This window comes from Papio anubis, chromosome 6, assembly GCF_008728515.1.
Source record: "Papio anubis isolate 15944 chromosome 6, Panubis1.0, whole genome shotgun sequence".
Taxonomy (NCBI): Eukaryota; Metazoa; Chordata; class Mammalia; order Primates; family Cercopithecidae; genus Papio; species Papio anubis.
In genome coordinates, this window is record NC_044981.1 from 8,182,051 (window position 1) to 8,202,545 (window position 20,495).

The following is a 20,495-nucleotide window of genomic DNA, read 5'->3' on the forward strand; positions in this document are numbered from 1 at the left end:
AAAAGGCAGGGAAACAGGTTCTTCTCTAGAACCCCTGGGGGAAGCAAGGCCCTGCTGACGCAATGGTCTCAGCCCAGTGAAATTGATTTTGGGCTTCTGACCTCCAGAACTGTAAGAAAATAATGTGTGCTGCTTTAAGTCACCAAGTTTGTGGCAATTTGTATAGCAGCCATAAAAAAAAAAATAAACCAACAAACCTAACATAGTAGAGATGACCAGATGACTGGAGTGAACTGAGACTACTGAAGAGTGGGTGGTGCCATGGCCTCTCTGGCATGGCAACTGCTCTCAGCATTTCACAGGGCTCCCAGAGAGTGTCCAAGAGAGGAAATAGAAGTTTCCAATTTCTTCACCCTTGGGCAAAGCAATCACAGAGCCTAACCCAGTTCAAAGGATGGAGACTAAACTTTACCTTTCCGTGAAAGAAGCATCAAAGGCTTTGTGGCTGTCTTTTTACTGCAGGAAAGAACACTTTGAAAATTCATGCCCTACTGACTGTAGAGCAACACCGTCATGTCTGCATGCTTATTCAGTCTGCTGACTATCAAAATCCTGGTTCTGTGGTGGGTAAAATCATCTATCAGTTTGACATAAAAAACAGAATCATAGGGATTATTTTGTATTCCTGATGGAATCCAAAATCCACTGGCTTATGTCATTCTAAAAGAGGTCAAGAAAACAAGCAGGCTTGTTACAGTGTGTTCATTTATTCATTTCTAGTCTTTCTGCAGAATTGACTAGAAGACAGACATCGCATCAGCAAGTGGGGCCAGTAATGTAGAAGACAGTGTGACAAAACTGATGGATCTTCACTGCAAAACTGGAGAGCTCGTACAGGATTTCTCCGTTCTTTAGTCTGAGCATAACGACTACCATGAACTAGACAGACTCTACTGCAGCTTCTCAGAAAGTGCTGCTGTCACCTCCACTTCCAATCCAATGTGTTGTATGGATGAATGTGAGCGTTATTCAGGCACTTTCCCCTATGTCATGTCCTTTGATCTTCATCACATTCTACCTCTCAGCTCGTTATTTCTAACAACAGGAAACTCAGCCTGGGAACAGTCACCTAGCTAAATAAATGATCAAACCAAGACTTTGGGTTGGCCTTCCTCTTTTTCCCAGCTGAGGGAAGGTTCCCAGGGGTGGGCACATGATACAAGAGCCCAGGGAAGCAGGTTTCCCCCATATTTCTCATGCCATTTTCTCCTCATTGCAGACGTATGCTGATTTCACACAACTGGCTAACTTAACAGGTGTTCAAGCGTTTGAGCACCTGGAGTAGAGATGAATCTGAGATGGGGGTTGCTGTATCAGCCCCATGCAATGCACACTGGCTGATGTCTTGAAGCTCTTTAGATTATACTTTTGCATTTACTTCTACAGTGGAGAATAATAGAGTCAGGACATCAGGGACCTGCACTTTGATCATGAAAACAAACTGGCTGGATCCACCATATTGGTAGAAGCCCAGTCATATACCTCAGCTGCCCTGAGGTATATGTTTGGGTGTGTGCAGGAGTCCATGAGAAGTGCTGCAATGAGCGCCTCTCTGAGTAATCTCTGGGCTTTTAAGAAATCATAACAACATAAGAGCAATAATAAAGATGAAACTCCTCTTACCACAACTGGAGACCTCTGAGGTAAAGGATTATTTTCTGGTTAGAAACTTGTGAGAATACTTTCCTTGTATGGGAACAATGGCTAGACCTCCAGCACTCTTAGCTGAGATCAAGCCAACTCTAGGCCAGGCATTGTATTAGGTCCTTTATAGCTTTTTTTTTTTTTTGGCATAAAAGGTATATTTTCTCCAAAATCCTGTGTTAGCATATTTTTGTGTTGCTATAAAGGAATACCAGAGGTTGGGCAATTTATAAAAGAAAAGTTTATTGGGTTCATGGTTCTGCAGGCTATACAAGAAGCATGGTACCTGCTCCTGGCGAGGGCTTCAGGCTGCATCCACTCATGGTAGAAGGGGAAGGGGAGCTGATGTGTGTAGAGGTCACAAGGAAGGAAAGAAGGGCAGGGAGGTGCCAGGCTCTTTCAACAACCAGTTATCTTGGGAACTAAGAGGGAGAAATCATTCCCTAGAGAATGACACCAAGCCATTCATGAGGGATCCACCCCCGTGACCCAAACACTTCCCACCAGGTCCCACCAGCCCTTTAACAACAGGAATCAACTTTCAACAGGAGACTTGCAGGGCCAGACAAACCCATATCCAAACCAGAGTAGCCCCCTACAAGGAAAGTATCTCCAAATTTCCCTGTTTCTAGTGAGCCACATTACATAGGGCTTCTACGCACAGGTGACAACTTAATCAGAGAAGAAAAAATGAAGTGGAGTTGGAGTTATGCTCATAACATTTTAAAGTTTTATTACTATAACAAGTTTCAGAAGCATCTAAGGTGTTATTAATACTAACATTCAAACTTCCATGTTACAGACTTTATAAAGAAATGCGGTGAAGGGGCTGCAGAGTGATATTTGGTCTTGTCACCAACCAAGAAAATGGAAAAGAAGAAATATACTGAAAGCTGCTAGATACAGTAACCACCATCCCTGGAAGGGAACTGGAAGGGGCCATGTATCAAGTAGGGGTTCCTTCAGTAGAGTGTGAGAGAAAACCCAAAATAGGGGCCAGGCATGGTGGCTCATACCTGTAATCCCTGCACTTTGGGAGGCTGAGGTGGGAGGATTGCTTGAGTCCAGGAGTTAGAGGCCAGCCCTGGCAACATAGCTAGATTTCATCTCTACAAAAAACAAAAAGAATCAGCTGAGTGTAATGGCATGCACCTGTGGTCTCAAGTACTCGGGAGGCTGAGGCAGGAGGATTGCTTGAGGCAGGAGGTCGAGGCTGCAGTGAGCTGTGATTGCCCCACTGCACTCCAGCCTGCATCACAGAGCAAAATCCCATCCAATGCCAAATAGTTATGTCTTATTCAAGATAGATGCATTTTCTTTCTTTCCATAAAAGGAGACCCCAGGGTAGACAGTATTCTTGGTTACAGGTGTTCCACAGTGGTCAGGGATCCATCTCTCTCTCTCATCCATCCACTCTCTGTCATCTGACGTCCCATGGTCTAGGAAGGTTTCCTGGATTGCAGCCAATGTAGCTGCATTTCATCTACCAGGAAGAAGGGAGACAGAAAAAAGCAGCAGAGATGAACCCACTATCTTTTAAGGGGCCCCCTAGAAGCTGCCACATAGACTGCCACTTTATCTCTATAAGGAGGATGGAAAATGTCATCTTTAATCTGGGTCAACATATACCTTGTTCAAAATCAAAGTCTGCATAACTAAGAAAGATAGGAAAAACCAGTATGGATAGACCAAACATGGCAATTAGGAAAAAGACCTGATTTCTGCCTGGATTTCGGCATATACTGCAAACATATTAACATTAACACCGTAACATTTAACAGGTCATGACTCCCCTTTCCAAAACTGCGTTAAATTAATTCTTAACACATGTACCATGAAACTACTTTTCTTTTCCCCAAAATCTTTTTCTGGTAAAATTGGCATGTATCTTATGTTTATTCATGTCATATTTTGATAGACATGATAAAAATCTCATTGAATTGACTGCCTCAAACCTATGAAGCAGGCAATATTATTCTCATGGTTCAGGAGGATTAGGAAGTCTGTTTAGGCCCAACCAGGATTGAAATCCAGATGCATCTGGTTTCAAAATATTTAATGCGTTCTGAAAATGTACCAAAACTGTTGGACTTTAGGAAAAACAAAATAGCCTTGGTGAGAGAAGCTCTTCCCAGTTTGTCTCATATGAGAACAGTGTTTGGTGGTAAAAAGAGGCATTTTAAAGCTGAGGAAGATGTGGTAGTGCAATATTAATATAAAGAGACATTGTAACAGAATACCGATGTGTCTTGGCCAGACCGTTCTGTGTAACTATAAAGGGGTAGTATCTTTGGCTCCTGGGTCGTTTAAGCGACATTTTGCTGCTTCTACAACAGCGACACAGTAGATCCCAGCTGAGTTTCTGTTGCAGTCTGGTGGGCAGCCGGTGTAAACAATCCAAACCGAATTTCCTTGCTTGCAAATACTATGGCAGATCCCTGAATGCAGAGCAGATGTGAGAAATAAACTTTTGAGCCATTTATATCTGTTGTAAATTGAAAGGGGGAAAAAAATCCCTAAGTAGAAAAATAGCTTGGTTTGGTATTAGAAGAACGTATATTTTTAAAAGATGCCACATGAAGAAATTTGAGTATCAAAATAACATTGGGGAAAGTTGGTTAATAAAGTGTTGGAATCCAAATGTTTCCTAGAAACAGGTGTTATCCTTTATCAGCATTAAGTTTAATTGGGTGTTCAAATGTTTAAGTCTTAAATTCAGGGAATGCCTGCTAGCATTTTGCTCCAGATTCCAGAAAAGTAGATTTGAGTATTGTCATGACAGAAATATATATATGGTTGCTAAGGCCAGAGGTTTACCCACAGGTCCTTCCCTGTATGGCCCAGCCACATGAGAGAAATTTTGAATGAAGCACATCTATATTTCTGTATTGGCTTTGATACAATTTGATGGGCCATCTGCTCCCCGACAGCTAGGTCCCCCGGAGCTGTCTCTAAACATCTGAATAACTCTGGTCCACAGCCAGCTGTGTTCACACAGTCAGAGGCTTCAACACAAGTCCCAGGTCTGAGCTGAAAGCAGTGGTATTGTTTAAAAGATACAGCTCTCAAATTTTACCATTTGAACAGAAATATAGTGAAGGTCATTGCTACCTTCTACACCACTGGAAAAAATGTTGGTTGTGCATGGGTTCACCGCAACTTCTGCCCCTGAGGTTCGAGCCATCCTCCCACCTCAGCCTCCAAAGTAGCTGGGACCACAGGCACACACCACCATGCATGGCTAATTTTTTCCATTGTTGGAAAACTGGGAAACTGTTAGTGTCCCAATGAAACCCAATTTTACTGTGAGTACAATTAACCTTTGAGTCCCATGAGGCCCTAAATAAATTATTGGTCCCCAAATCACTGACTTGTTCTCATTAATGCCTTTGGACTTACTGTTAGGTGCAATCACAAAAGATATAAAATGCACCTGCTTATTGTGGAGTTTACCTCTAAAATAGGCAAGATGAGTTCTTTCCTGGATGTATAATTGAGAATTTAAAACACCTTTGGAATGCCAGTTTCCAAACAACTACTCCCAGAGAAGGAATTGTGAAGTATTGCTGCTTATTCTCTGTTCCTTGAGCTATGATGGAGTGCTGTGGAAGACTCTGTAGAGAGGAAGGGGACTGAGGAGACAAGGGCATTTCTTACCCACAGAACTAGAGAAATAGTCCCCTTTCCACCCTCCACACTGTTGAACAGGATCTTCAAGACGGAGATTCATACACTTTTATGGGAAAGTTCTTTCTGGATTTACACAGCTGTGACAGTATCATGCTTCATCATTAAAAAAGTATCCGCCTCATTCTTTCTTTATTTTGTGTTTTTATTCATTCATTTAATTATTATTTCATTCAGCACGTTGTTGAGTGCCTTTTCTTTTCTTTTCTTTTTTTTGAAATAAGGTCTGGCTCTATCACTCAGGCTGGAGTGCAGTGGTGTAATCTTGGTTCACTACAACTTTGCCCTCTGGGGCTAAAGCCACCCTCCCACCCCAGCTTCCCAAATAGTTGGGACTACAGGTGCCCGTCACCATGCCCAGCTAATTTTTGTATTTTTTGTAGAAATGGGGATTTCACCATGTTGGCTAGACTGGTCTCGAACTCCTGAGCTCAAGTGATGCTCCTGCCTTGGCTACCCAGAATGCTGAGATTACAGGCATGAGCCACCGCGCCCGGCCTATTTTTGAGCGCTTTCTGTGAACAGCTACTGTGTTTGTCATTAGAATTATGAGCAGAGAGAGAAAATCTAGACACTGCTGCTTACAGTCTAAGTTGGGGAGAGGGACATCAGTCTGAGGATCCCAGGGACAGAGGTACAACTGCCGTGACCTTCAGAGGAGCAGCTCAAGGTCACACGAGAGTCAGTAACAGGGCACTTGACTGAGGGTGGTCAGCAGAGAGTTCCATGAGGAAGGTATTTTGAGCTGAGAGCTGAAGGAAGCATGGGAAGAAGAGAGAAGAAAGGCAGATGAAACGTTGTAACAGGCAGATAGAACAGTTTGTACAAAACCCCTGTGACGTGGGGTATATGGTGGGAAGAGGGCCCAAGTGTTCAAGTAATGGAAGAAGGGAACTGTAGGTGGAAGACAGGGATGGAGGGGCTTGGGGAAGAGTCACATTCCCATGTCCCTGCCCTTCCCAGCTCCCGCAGTCATCTTCAGGTTTGCAGAGAAATCCAAAGGAACAGTAGGAAGCTGGAACCTACCTGTTGACTAGGATTTCACTTCCCGTTGTTAGGTATATTTCACTTTTTTGCATCTTGTTTTAAAGAGTGCCAGCAATCCCACTATTGGTATATGCCCAAAAGGCAATACATTGTTATGTCGAAAAGTTACCTGCATTCATATGTTTATCACAGCGCTATTCACAATAGCAAAGATATGGAATCCACCTAAGTGTCTATCAACAGAGGGTTAAATAAAGAGTCCATAAAAAAGAATGAAATCGTGTCTTTTGCAGCAGCATGGGTGGAACTGGAGGCTTTTATCCTAACTGAAATAATTCAGAAACAGAAAGCCAAATACTGCATGTTCTCACTTATAAGTGGGAGCTAAACAATGGGTACGCATGGACATAGAGGAGAATAGTAGATGTCGGAGACTCAAAAAGGGTTGGGGGGGAGGGTTGAAAAATGATGTAATGGGTACAGTGTTCACTATTCAGGCAATGGGCACACGGAAAGTTCAGACTTCACCCCTATGTAATATATGAAATAAGAAATCTGCACTCGTACCCCCATAATATAAATAGATTAGATTAGATAGATAGATAGATAGATAAATAGATAGATAGATCAAGAATCCTAGGAGGCTCATAATTAAATCCAGTATTCATGACTGAATTATCCTTACCTCACCTTTAACTTTCATCTACCTGCTTCCTACATCCCCCACTATGATTAATGTGACTGATTCATCACATTTAATTCTTTTCGCTGTTTCTTTGGGTTTTTTATTCCCACATTTCTAAATGTGCTTATACCACTAATCATTCATCTCCCAATTTTAAGCCTATCCATTTGTGTCCTGTTTTTGTAGCTGAAGGCTCAGCCTGTCTCTCATACCTCACTGTCCCTATCACACCAACATGGTTATAGTCACCAGTGTGGACATCGGCGAAACTTTGTGAATATTATTCACTGCGGAGCCTACTATATACTGTGATCATGCATTTTTCTTCACAGTTTTTGGCTTTCCTTGAATTAATACTCTGTCTCATTTCTTTATTTGCTTTACTCTTTGTATATATTCCTTATATTTCTCCATCAAATCTGAAAAAAAATCCTGTATTGAGAGCACATTCCCTGCCACCAGCATTTTGGGAAGAACAGAGTGAGTGAAGGGCATAGCTCACTCGTAGACTTTTCGTAATCTTCCTGTTTTTAGGATGGGATCTCCCTGCCCCTCTACCGTGTCTGGCATCCGGAGCCGCTCTAGGTGAATATATTTAGAGACTAAATCTGCATCTCTGGGGCAAGTTGTCTGGGGAGGCATTTTGAGGGTTCTAGTTGCAGAGTGGCTTCCTCTATCACCCACCTTCCATTCTCTTATCAGCTTCCAAAAATCAGTTACCCTTGCTCGTTTGCTGATGCATCTTCTCCTGTTCTCTTTGTCCCTATGGGCTTCTGCCTATTTTATTCTATTTCCTTTATTTTAGTGGCATTTCAAAGGAGGGCAGGGCCAGCCTGCCATGTTACCTGGCAGTCCCCTGCGGTTCCAGGGTCAGCTGTCCTCTCAGCCCAGTGGCCAGGCCCTGAGTCAGGTCTGAGACTAGTGTGGACCGTGCAGGGATATGGGGGATGGCTTTTGCGTTAACCACCAGTTCCCCTGAACTTCCTGCCTGCCTGCTTTCTGCTTTGCAGCGTTGTGCCAGGCACCGAAGTCTGGAGGTGTGTCAGGGAGCCTCACAGGGGAGGTTCTTGCTCATATGTGCAGGAATGACCCTGACTGATAAGAAACATACTTTTTTATTACTCTTTTAGCAAAACTTTCAATAGTCAAAATCCCCCTCCCCTCGCCTCTCTTTCTGTGTTTCTATAACTTCATTGGATCTGGGCATCTGGATTATAGGTGTTCATTGAAAACCTCAAAATAACAGGGTCTGTCCTCCTTTCTTCTGGGAAGGCCCCATGTGAATTCCACAGCCCATCTTCTAGGATCCCAGCCCCTCATTCCCTGCTTGATGAAGACCTGGAGGAGGGATGGTGGAGAAGGGGCCTGGGAAACAGGCAGGCTTTGGCGTTCCAAAGTGAATGGACGTGAAAAGAGAACATCTTGAAAATATCTATTTAGAAAAGGTCAATGAGTGAAGAAACAACATAAAATGTAGGTGGGAGCTCGCTTGACCTCTTGGCCTGGTGTGAAGAAGCCTCACCAACTTCGGGAAATTAACATTCTTCCTGGTTACTCAGCGTCGGCATTGGAGATGGTGAAGAATACAGTGGAATCCATCCACGCAGAGGCTGCACTCCTGGCGTAGGGTCGGCCATGCCACTAGCAGCTGGGAGTGAATCTCTGCAGCCACTGAAAATAGGGATTTGTAATGGAAATGCTGACAGACCCTTAACCATGGCAGTGCTAGCAAGAGCTGCGATAATACAGTAAATAAGGTGAATGGGCTCGGCTTATCTCATTTCACAGCTGAGCTGTGTATTGCCAGATAAATCAAATCAGGGTAAACGGCTTCATCTAATAAACTGGGTCAACATATAATGTATTTGTTCAGGTTCGCACTTTCATTGATTCTCATTTGATTTAAGAAGAGATATTTCAGCTCATGTTTGAACATTTTTACTATTCATCCTTCCTTCCGGTAAGGAGAGACTGAGAGGCAGGGACACACAGCTGGGATTTTTTTTTTTTCCTTTAAATAAATTAAGTTTTCTGATTCTTGTAAGTTCTTCTGCTTTTCATCTTTATGCATCAACGTGGGGGAGGGGTGGCAGGACCGCTTGGGGAGAAAGCCAAGAAGCAGCAAGAGAAAGCTCTCCGTCTCTTCATCTGCATTTCCCAATAACGTTTTAGTGATGTTTGCTAATGTATCATTCATTAACCATCAGCCACTATAAAAAACATAATCTATCTCGCAAAGTGGACATTATTATCGCATTAAATCATTTCACAATATACCTGAACGGTTCCACATGAGAGGCCTGGTCTGGCCAAGCTCAGACGCCTCCGGGGCAATTCTTCAGCAGTAATGAGATACGAGGTCTCTCTGTGATGAATACGATATTACTCGTGTCAGTGGTTGCGGACTGCACCCAGAATATTTCTTCTTACAGGTTTTTTTTTTTCTTCCATAGCAGAGGAACTCAGGCAAAGCACTATTAACCCAGTAAATGAAGCTCTAAAGATCACAGAGTGTGTCCATTAGGAGACAAGATGGTGACTAATCCAATTTTTCTTGCAGGAAGGGAAGATGATGCTTTGGTCACATCTGGGGACGGCAGGCCCTGCATTGCAGATGAGGCTCTGCGTTTGGGTCCTCTCCATTCCTCTCCTTTCTATCTCTTCCTTCTCTGCCTTTGTCTAAGGGCAATTATTACATTGTCCCCTCCTCTCCCTCAAGCCTCTCTTGCCCAAAACCTCCTTGAAGGTGATTAAAATAATGTCCATGGCTGGAGGAAGAAATGCAAAAGGGTAAAGGGTGGAGGGAGAGAGAAAGAGCCAAAAGGTAAGGCTTCCCACTTCACATTGCTGGGACTGTTTCCTGAGGCTTCAGGTCTGTGTTGTAGATGGGCTGGACTCTGCAAAAGGGTGGGTGGGAGGTGCAGGGACCATTTGCTTTCTGTTTCTGTTAAAATCACGTCAAACAGTCTTGCTTTTTGGGAAATAATCCGTGTTTTTTTCTCTCATAAGGGCCTTCACTTGTTTATTTCTCGGAAAACTGGTATTTGTTTAAAATGTTGACGGATAAATGCAAGATTCCAGATGTCCCTTAACCTAGACAGCCATAGGCTAGGATGGGAGGAATATCGTGAAGAGTAAAATAAAAATCGAAACAGAGTGGTGATTTTTTTTCCTAACCTTGTTCTAAACCTTTCTCCCTTTCTTTTTCTTCAACAAATACTTATGTGTCCACTTTATGAGGTACCTCGTGCGGGCCAATTATGGTTCATGGCGTCGTTACCTCAGTGAACAAATACAAAACAGATAAACAAAAGGCCACAAACAGAAGAGCCACAAAAGAGCTGCACGGATGCCCCAATTAAAATCGGGTGTACAGGCTGGCAACTGTGTCACATGTAACTAAATGTGATGTGTGATTTTTTTTTTTTTTTAATGACAACCCTACATCATTACTTCCCAAGAGAACATCAAAAATATATTCCCCCAAAGAGTAGCCTAGAGAGTCAGAAAATAGATCCTTTTTCCCCACAGTTTCGTCTTCTGCAGTTAATCAATTCAGAAGGATTAGCTTAATTTTCCACACTTAAAAATGCAGGTTGAAACACCCCCTTTGAAAGTCAAATTTATACTATTTCACATTGCTCTGGTATATTAGCTTAGGTGATGTGGAAAATGCAATTTAGAGAACATTTTGGCTTACTCGTGGTCTTTAGAAAGAACAGCATGGTAGGAGTCATGATTTTGTGTCTAAATGAATGTACCCTCAACTTCCCTTCTCATGCTGAAATGACCTTATAGATTGTATCAGTTTCAGTGAAATTTATTTACATTGAACGAATGGCTCAATCTCTCCCTGAACCCCCTGACCCACTTTCCCTTGTCCTTCCTGTTTCTCTTCCTTTTTTTCCTTTCTCACGTAACAGAAGGACTAGAAACCAGTTGGTGGGGGCATTTTACTGACAATGTCCTCATTTATACCCTACTAAGAAAATACTTGGGCTGGGTGCGGTGGCTCACGGCTGTAATACCAGCACTTTTGGGAGGCTGAGGTGGGTGGATCGTCTGAGGTCGGGGGTTCAAGACCAGCCTGGCCAATGTGGTGAAACCCCATTTCTACTAAAAATAAAAAAATATGAAAAAAATTAGCTGGGCATAGTGGAAGGCATCTGTAATCTCAGCTACTCAGGAGGCTGAGGCAGGAGAATCACTTGAACCCAGGAGGTGGAGGTTGCGGTGAGCCGAGATTGCGCCACTGCACTCCAGCCTGGGTGACAGAGCAAGACTCTGTCTCAAAAAAAAAAAAAAAAAAAAAGAAAGAGAAAATATTTGTTGCCATGTTTTTTAAAAAAGAATATCTAAGGTCTTTTTATTGATTTGACTTATATTCAATTTATAAGGCTCCCTTGAGTTTTTGTTTAAATTAAATGATCCAGACAATGTAACAAAATCTAGAACTTTTAAAAGGTCATATATTTAGCAGAGCATTGTTCTGGTCACTATTAAGAGGGCTATTTCACTTCATTATACAGTATTTCACTAAGAGATGATTCTTTTTAACTAGAGTGGAACCTATGGCCCACATCATTAGCTCAATTCTTGTAGTTAAAAAAAAATAGTCCTCTTTTTCTTCTCAAAACTTTAGCTCCAATGTGGTTATTCTTTCTGGACTACTCAATAATGATTTTTTCCCCCTATTTATTTGTCCAGAAAATGTTTATTGATAATGATCAGAGTATTTCTAGCTCTTAGTATTTGTTGGATTCTCTATAGCTCCCACCAAAGTGCTGGGCACTGTGGAGGTGCTAATAAAATGTGTTGAATTGAATGAGCTGTAATTGTCTTCTAGTTGGTTTTCTAGGTTCTACCTTCACCTGGTTCAGAAACGTTTTAGATAGAGCAGCTCAAGGTACTTTTATTTATTTATTTATGTTTTTAGAGACAGAGTCTTGCTGCGATGCTCAGGCTGGAGTGCAGTGGCACAGTCTTGGCTCACTGCAGCCTCCGCCTCCCAGGTTCCAGCGATTCTCCTGCCTCATCTTCCCAAGTAACTGGGGTTATAGTCATGTGCCACCATCCCCGGCTAATTTTTGTATTTTCATTAGAGATGGGGTTTCACCGTATTGGCCAGGCTGGTCTTGAACTCCTGACCTCAGGTGATCTGCCCGCCTTGGGCTCCCAAAGTGCTGGGTTTACAGATGTGAGTCACCACGCCTGGGCAAAACACTGTTATTTAAATTCTTCTGACTGCTGTTCATGGCTTTCCATGATCTGCCCGAAGATGTATGACGTTGCATATCCCAAGTAAGACAGTTATTCCATCCCGAAATACAGCCCATTCTTTGTTATCACTGCTATCTCCACGTTGTGTGGAAGCTGCACCTGCTGCCTGAAACTGGTCTCCCTGGAGCTGCTCTTGTTCGAATCTTTACCCACTTATTCAAGGCCCTGTGCAAGCCCTTCTCTGGCCCTTCCAAAATCCCTCTTTGATAACTGCAGTCCACACTGATTTTTCTTTTTAACATTCACTTGTATTTTATAAAACTTTTCTTGTACATAAGGATACTTAACACGAGATCCACCCTCTTAACCATTTTTAGGTGTCCAATACAGTATTAACTATGGATAGAATGTTGTGCAGCAGGTCTCCGGAGGTTACTCATCCTGCTTGACTAAAACTTAAGAACTTTGATTAGCAGCTACCTGTTTCCTCCTCCTCTCCACACCTGGCTGGAATTAAGCAGTATTTGTCCCTCTGCAGCTGGATCATTTATTTTAGCATCACAGCGTCAGTGTCCCTAGTCATCGGGGAAATGCAAACCAAAACCATAATGAGCTATCCCCACACACCTGTCAGAATGGCTGTTATTAAAACAAAACAAAACAAAACCTGAAACAAAAGACAAGCGTTGGCCAGATTGTGGAGAAATTGGAATCCTGTACACAGTTGGTGGAAATGTAAATAATTCAGCCATTATGGAAAACAATACAAAGGATCCTTGAAAAATGAGAACTGGAACTACCATATGACCCAGCAATCCCACCTCTGGGTATTTATCCAGAAGAATTGAAATCAGAATCTCGCAGAGATGTCAGCACTTCCAGGTTCATTGCACCATTATTCACAAGAGCCAAGATGTAGAAACAGCTGAAATGCCTACTGGCAGATGAATGGATAAAGAAAATGTGCTCTCTCTCTCTCTCTTTCTCTCTCTCTCTCTCTCTATATATATATATATATACACACACACACATACACACACACACACACACATACATATATACATACAATGAAATATTTTTCAGCCTTAAAAAGGAAATTCAATTCTTCCATGTGTGACAACATGGATAAACCTGGAGGACACTGTGCTCCAGCGAAATAGGTAAGTATTGCTAATCCTTCTTCCACGTGAGTAAGCTAAAGCTCAGAGATGTCATATTATCTGCCCAAGGTTTTAGAGTTAACATAAGGAAATGGGGAAGTTGGAATTCAAATCCGTCTGAAATGTTGCTGCCATACACAAGGTCATCTAGATTTTTGTTGATTCATTTGCATTTTCTACATGGACAGTCATGTCATCTGCTAACAAAGGTAGTTTTATTTCTTCCTTCCAAATCAGTGTACCTTTTACTCCATTTTCTTATTTCCAAATCGATACACCTTTTATTCCATTTTCTTGTTTTGTTGCATTAGCTAGAACTTTTAGTACTGTGTGGAAAGGGAGTGATGAGAACGGGTATGCTTGTCTCATTCCTGACCTTAGTGCGAAGACTTCTGCTTTTTCCCCATCCAGGATGATGTTCGCTGTCGGAGTTTTGTAGATTTATTTTTTTTATCAAACTGAAGAAGTTTCTCTCTATTTCTAGTTTGCTGGGAATTTTGTTACAAGAGTGTTAGGCTTAGCCAAATGCTTTCTGTGCATTGATTGATGTAATCATATGGTTTTTCTTCTTTAGCTCGTTGATATGATGGATTATGTTAAGTGACTTTTGAATGTTGAACCATTCTTGCATACCTGGGGTAAATCCTACTTGGTCATGGTGATCTATTTCCTTTTTAATTTTCTCTCCTCTACTTAGAATAGAATGTTTACTGCTAAGGTATGAGTGTGTGTGTGTGTGTGTGTGTGAGTGCACGCATGCAAGGGAGTTCCATGCCTTAATCCTAGCATGTTGGTATCATTCAATACCCGGTGAACTTGAGTACTCCGTTCTGTTGTCACTAGCGTATACTACAGCTCAGTGAGCATTAGTTTTACTCTGAAGTGCCTTTGAGAACTTCATAGGAGCAGTAAGAATGCTTTGGTCGATAAATAAAATATTGTATGACCATTGAGGGTTGCTTCCTTAGTGACTTCCCAACTTTCTTCCTCTCTGTTCTGTTTAGTTGTTTGCTGCCGTCTCTCCATGTGACCCAGATCCTGACAGTTGAACCAATCAGAATAGTCCTAATTCCCATGCCATCCACTCATTTAGGGGTGGAAATGTGACCCAGCTCAGGATGGTGAAATGCGTGAGGGCGATTCTACTCAACCACTATCTGTGCACTTGGGAAAGGATTCCTTGGTTTTTAGAAGAAGCAAAAGAAAAAGATGGTTTATTCTGGAGTGTCATTTCTGGATGCAATGTCTGCCACTGTGTGGCCTCCAGGCAACCATAGGGGAGCTGGCTTAGGACAATGCCAGTACACCCAACATGACGGAGTTGAGGGACTGAAGAAGCCCAGGTCCTTGGGGGCATTGTGGAACTGCCGAAGTTTACTAACCTTGAAGGTGCCTTAACTCTTAGTTTTAATTTTCTAAAGCAGAAACCTGAGGATTCCTGCAATGTCAGTAGGTACTTGCGTTTATGTTGAGAAATTTCTCTGAGTGTGGCCCAAGTACAGCCTATGTCAGAATACTTCAGAATGCCTGCTAAAAAGCTGGCGTCTCTTTCTATCATCCATATTATAGGAAGGAATATCCGTGGTGGGGCCTAGGAATCACTATTTTAACAATTCCTCTATTTATTCTTCTGTTCACTCAAGATTCAGAATCTGTACTTTCAGGAAAAAAAAATCTATTGCAGGGGACTCAGTTCATCATCCCCATAGAGAAAGCCTTGCAATGTATTATATTTTCCTATGTTGATGCCTAATTCTTACAGGGCATCTCACCATTCTAAGATAACACCACCCCAATGAGACATGAGCCTAAAGTCCAGAAATGTGAAACAGATTAGAAGTGACAGAAAGATCAGAAATATTTACTAGGATAATTGCAAGAAGAAATGCTGAAACTCAACAGGATAAAAATATGTCAGTGAGACAATGGGTCTCCTCCAACATATATTCAGAAGGCGGATGGTAAAGTGGGAAGCTAACCCGCTAAGAAATAATTATAATAGGCTATTGGAGACTAGGGAAAAGGAAGTAAAAGATTTATTAAATAGTTTGCACTCCATTTATGCACAAAGGTGGCCAATCATGGATTATATGTGCATGTGAGTGTGTATTAGGGAGAGGAAGCAAGCCTTGGAAAAGGCAGCAGAGCTTAAAGATTGCCTGTGGAAGGCATGAATGCATCAAATGGTCGTCTTATGAGCTGAAAGAGTGATGTCCTCACTTTCAGCATCTCACTGGCCATCAAGTACAGTTTGACTCCTGTGTTGTTAAATGACAGTTGTAAAAATGATAGCTCTGTAATGTCTGATGTTTAAAATACTTCTTTTCTGGCAAACGCTATTTAGATTTACATTTGTTGAAACCTACAAACACTCATGCGCACACACACACACACATATACACACAATCTCTCTAGAATAAACCATTTAAACACCTTTACATCCTTTTCCCAAGCCTTCAATAACTTCCAATTACTGAAGCCATAAATGCCCTATTTTACAAAATAATACTCTTGAGGCTGGCACATTTGCCTCACTTAATACCTGGGAAAGGCTAAGTCTCTTGTTAGAATAGTAATTTAGATTATATTTAGTTTGGAACTTCATTCCCATGGCCCTGGAGAGCAGATATTGGTGTTTTCATACACCTCATGGGTGGGTCTTTTCTCTTAAATATTGAAGGTTGCAGAGCTGGTCTCTGGTGCACTGTTAGGAAGAGAATTATTGAAATTTCACACAGGAAACACTCACCATCTTCCTGCTATCAAATATATGAATACGCCCACATCTTTATCAACCATGTCCTCCTTCTCACTTGTTAAAATAGAAATTCTATCTGTTCTTTAAATCCAGTCTCTTCCTGGGTGCTTAGGATTCAATTTACTTCTATTTTCCAGGAATTTGACAGAGCCCCTTCTCTCTATTTTGTATTTGACTCTGCCTTTCAATTTTTCTTTTTTCTTTATTATTTATTAATTTATTTTTTGAGATGGAGTCTTGCTCTGTTGCCCAGGCTGGAATGCGGTGGTGCAGTCTCAGCTCACTGGAACCTCCGCCTCCTGGGTTCAGGCAATTCTCCGGCCGCAGCCTCCTGAGTTGCTGGGATTACAGGCACCCGCCATCATGCCTGGCTAATTTTTGTATTTTTGTAGAGATGAGGTTTCACCATGTTGGCCAGGCTGGTCTGGAACTCTTGACCTCAGGGGATCCACCGTCCTTGGCCTCCTAAAATGTTGGGATTACAGGTGTGAGCCACCACGCCCGGCCTCAATTTTTCTTTTTTAAAATAGACTTTATTTTTTGGAGCAGTTTTAAGGTCACAGAAAATTTGAGCGGAAGCCACAGAGAGTTTTGAACCCCATTCCCCCACACATGGACAGAGTCCCCCATTATCACCATCTTCCACCAGAATGGCACATTTGTTACAATCGGTGAACTGACGTTGACACATCATGATCACCCAAAGTCCATAGTTGACAGTAAGGTCCACTCTTCGTGTTGGATATTCCATGGATTTGGACATGTATTCACCACTATAGTATCGTACAGAGTAGTTTCACTGCCCCCCAAATCTTCTTTGCTCTACATATTCATCCCTCCCTTCCCCAATTCCTGGAAATCACTGATCTTTTACTGTCTCCGTAGTTTTTTCCTTTTGCAGAATGGCCTGTAGTTGGAATTCTACAATAGCCTTTACAGATTGGTTTCTTTCACTCAGTAGTATGCATTTAAGTTTCCTCCAAATTTTTTCATGGCTTAATAGAGGGTTTCATTTTAGCGATGAATAACATTTCATTGTCTGGATAGAACACAGTTTATCCATTCACCTACTAATGGACGTCATGATTTCTTTCAAGTTTTGGAAATTGTGAATAAAGTTACTATAAACATTTGTGTGTAGATTTCTGTGTGTACAAAAGTTTTAACTCATTTGGGTAAATACAAATGAGTGCAATGGCTGGATTGTGTAATAAGATTATATTTAGTTTGGTATCAAACTGCCAATGTTTCCAAAAGGCTGTACCACTTTGTATTCCCATCAGGAATGAATGAGAGTTCCTGTTGCTTCACATCCTTGCCCGTGTTTGGTGTTGTCAGTGTTCTGGATTTTGGCCATGCTCATGGGTGGGTAGTGGGATCTCAGTGTTGTTTTAATTTGCACTCTCTAATGACATGATGTGGAGCATCTCTTCATATGCTTACATTTATCTGTATATCTTCTCTGGTGAGCTATCTGTTCAGATCTTTAGCCTACTTTTTAATTGGGCTGTGTATTTTCTTATTGTTGAGTTTTAAGAGTACTTCATCTATTTTGGAAAACAGTCCTTTATCATATATGCCTTCTGCAAACATTTTCTCCAAGTCTGTGGCTCATCTCTCATTCTCTTGACAGTGTCTCTTGCAGATAACTTTTTAATTTTCATGAAGTCCAGTTTATCAATTATTTCTTTCATGGATTGTGCGCTTGGTATTGTATCTAAAATGTCATTGTCATACTGAAGGTCATCTAAATTTTATCCTATGTTATCTTCCAGAAGTTTTATACTTTTGCATTTTTACTTAAGTCTATGATGCATTTTGAGTAAATTTTTGTGAAAGGTCTGAGGTCTGTGTCCAGATTTTATTTTGTTTGTCATGTGGCTGTTGAGAGTTGTTCTAGCAGCATTTGTTGCAAAGACTTTGTTTTCTTGTCTTTGCTCCTTTGTCAAAGATCCATTGACTATCCATCTGTCTGTCTATCTATCTATCTATCTATCTATCTATCTATCTATCTATCTATCTATCTATCAGTTATCTATGTGGGTCTATTTTGGGCTTCATGTTCTGTTCCATTGATCTATTTGTTCAGGCTTATGCCAACGTCTTGATTACTACAGCTTTACGATAAGTGTTGAAGTCAGGCAGTGTCAGTTCTCTGACTGTTCTTTAATATCATGTTGTTGGCTATTCTGGGTCTGTTGCCTCTCCATATAAATTACAGAATTAGTTTGTCAATTCTCCTGTCAATTTTTATTTTTCTCTCTCATATTTAAAATCTGCTTAAGACTAAACAAGACTAAACATACAACAAACCCCAAAACAGCCCTCTCAACCTCCCCTCCAATTTCTGCTCTCTCTCCTTTCTCGTCAGATTTCACCCTCATCAATTCCGCCAAAACAGTTCTTGAGGATTTCATTAGTGACGCTTATGTAGCAAAATCAGCTGATATTTTAGAGCTCCCTTGATTTTGCTTCTGAGCCCGTTCATCACTGTTTACCTTTGCCTCTCCTTTGCTGTTTTCGGCAGCCTTGCCTTCCTCAGCCTGGATGTCCGAGGTTGCAGTCCTCAGAGCTCCGTCCTGGACTTTCTGATGTTCTTCCTGTCTTCATTTCCTGAGTGGTTCTGACCATGCTTCAGTCACTTCCCTATCACATCCTACTATCGACTGCCAATGTTTACAGATATCCCAGGTGAATTCCTGTGGAGTCGTTACCACAGTTTATGATTATAGATGTAGTCATTTATTTATCTTCCTCCCTAGACTGTTAGTGATATGAGACCAAGGTCTGGGTCCATCTTTGATCCACACTGTCCCTAGAACTTAGCACTTAGCTGACACATCTCAGCTACTTTTTGAATATTGTTAAACGAAGGACCAGAGAGAGGAAACTTGGCTATCATACTGTCTGTCCGTAAGTGCTTCTGAGGTGTCTCTAGTGAGACTAGTCATTTAGATATAATTAAGTCGTTCTCACTGTCAATGTCCTCACTTATCACTTTCTAAGCTGATCAGCAGCTTCTTGTCAGATTCTTTGGCTTCTTCGCTCTTAGCTTTCTGAGATTGACATGGCCTAAGTATATTTTCTCTTCAGCCCACCACCTTTCCCCCAAGATGCAGTTGTTGCCTATTTTGGAGGGTCTCTCTTTGTTGATCTCTCTCTCTCTTTTGTACAATAGCTCAAGGAAGAATTTGGGGCAATGTTTTTCTCCCTCTAAACATACCCAGAGGGTTGAGATGTCACTAGGTTTCATGCTGAAATCAGCCACTGCTTGACATACAAGGATTGGAAATTTACATTTCTGACATGGATCTCCCATTTTTTGTAGTATGATTTTGGTATCTTGCATGGACTTAAAACTTTATCTTGTTTTAAATCTAAATACTACAATAGTAGATACCTACCTAAATATATATAAAATGCTAGAATGAAATAAAACAAAAATATGCTTCTATATGGATTCATTATTCTTTTCCAAATTTCCTCTATGTTTCCCTGGTCTTTAGGACTCAAGTCTGATGCCAGTCTATCCTTTTTCTATCTTTCTGTCATTTCTGTCTATCTTGACCTGGCTAGCAGGCCATGTTGCTCTGGTATCTACCAAACTTATCAGCAAAAACCATTGCCAACACCTTTTTGCCTTGCAGCTCATGTTCTGAACTCTGCCATCTCAACATTTTTGCCTTATATTTCTAGCCTTTTCCAGCTTGTAGGTTCTGCAGCTGTCTCACTTAAAAAAGTGTTTTATTGAGATACAATTAACACAATAATAAATTATGCATATTTAAAGGGTGTAATGTGATGAGTTTTGACATATATACATCTGTACCCATGAAACCAGCATCACGATCAATATAGTGAATATGTGCATCAGCTCAGAGTTTTCTCATGCTCCTTCATAATCCCCCTGTTGTCCTTCCCCAGATCCCAGATCCACAAAACCACCAATTTAATTTCTGCCACTATCAATTAGTTGGCATATTTTAGACTTTTAATCAACAGAATAATACAGTGTGTATTCAGTTTCGTCTGGCATCTCATCATAATTATCTTGAGATTCATTCATGTTTATGCCTCATCACTTCCCTTGTGAATGGAAGTTTGGATTGTCTTGTTTTGGACTGTCTTGTTTTGACCTGTTAAACATAAAACTATTATGAACGTTGGCATACAAATATTCCTATGGCTGTATATTTCTTTGAATAGATATTCAGGAGTGCAATGGCTGGATCATATGATAGAGATATGCTTCTCTTTTTTAAGAAACTGCTAAACTTTTTTTCCAAAATGGTTACGCCATGTTATATTCCCACCAGTGATGTTTGAGAGTTCCAGTTCCTCCACATTCTCCCCA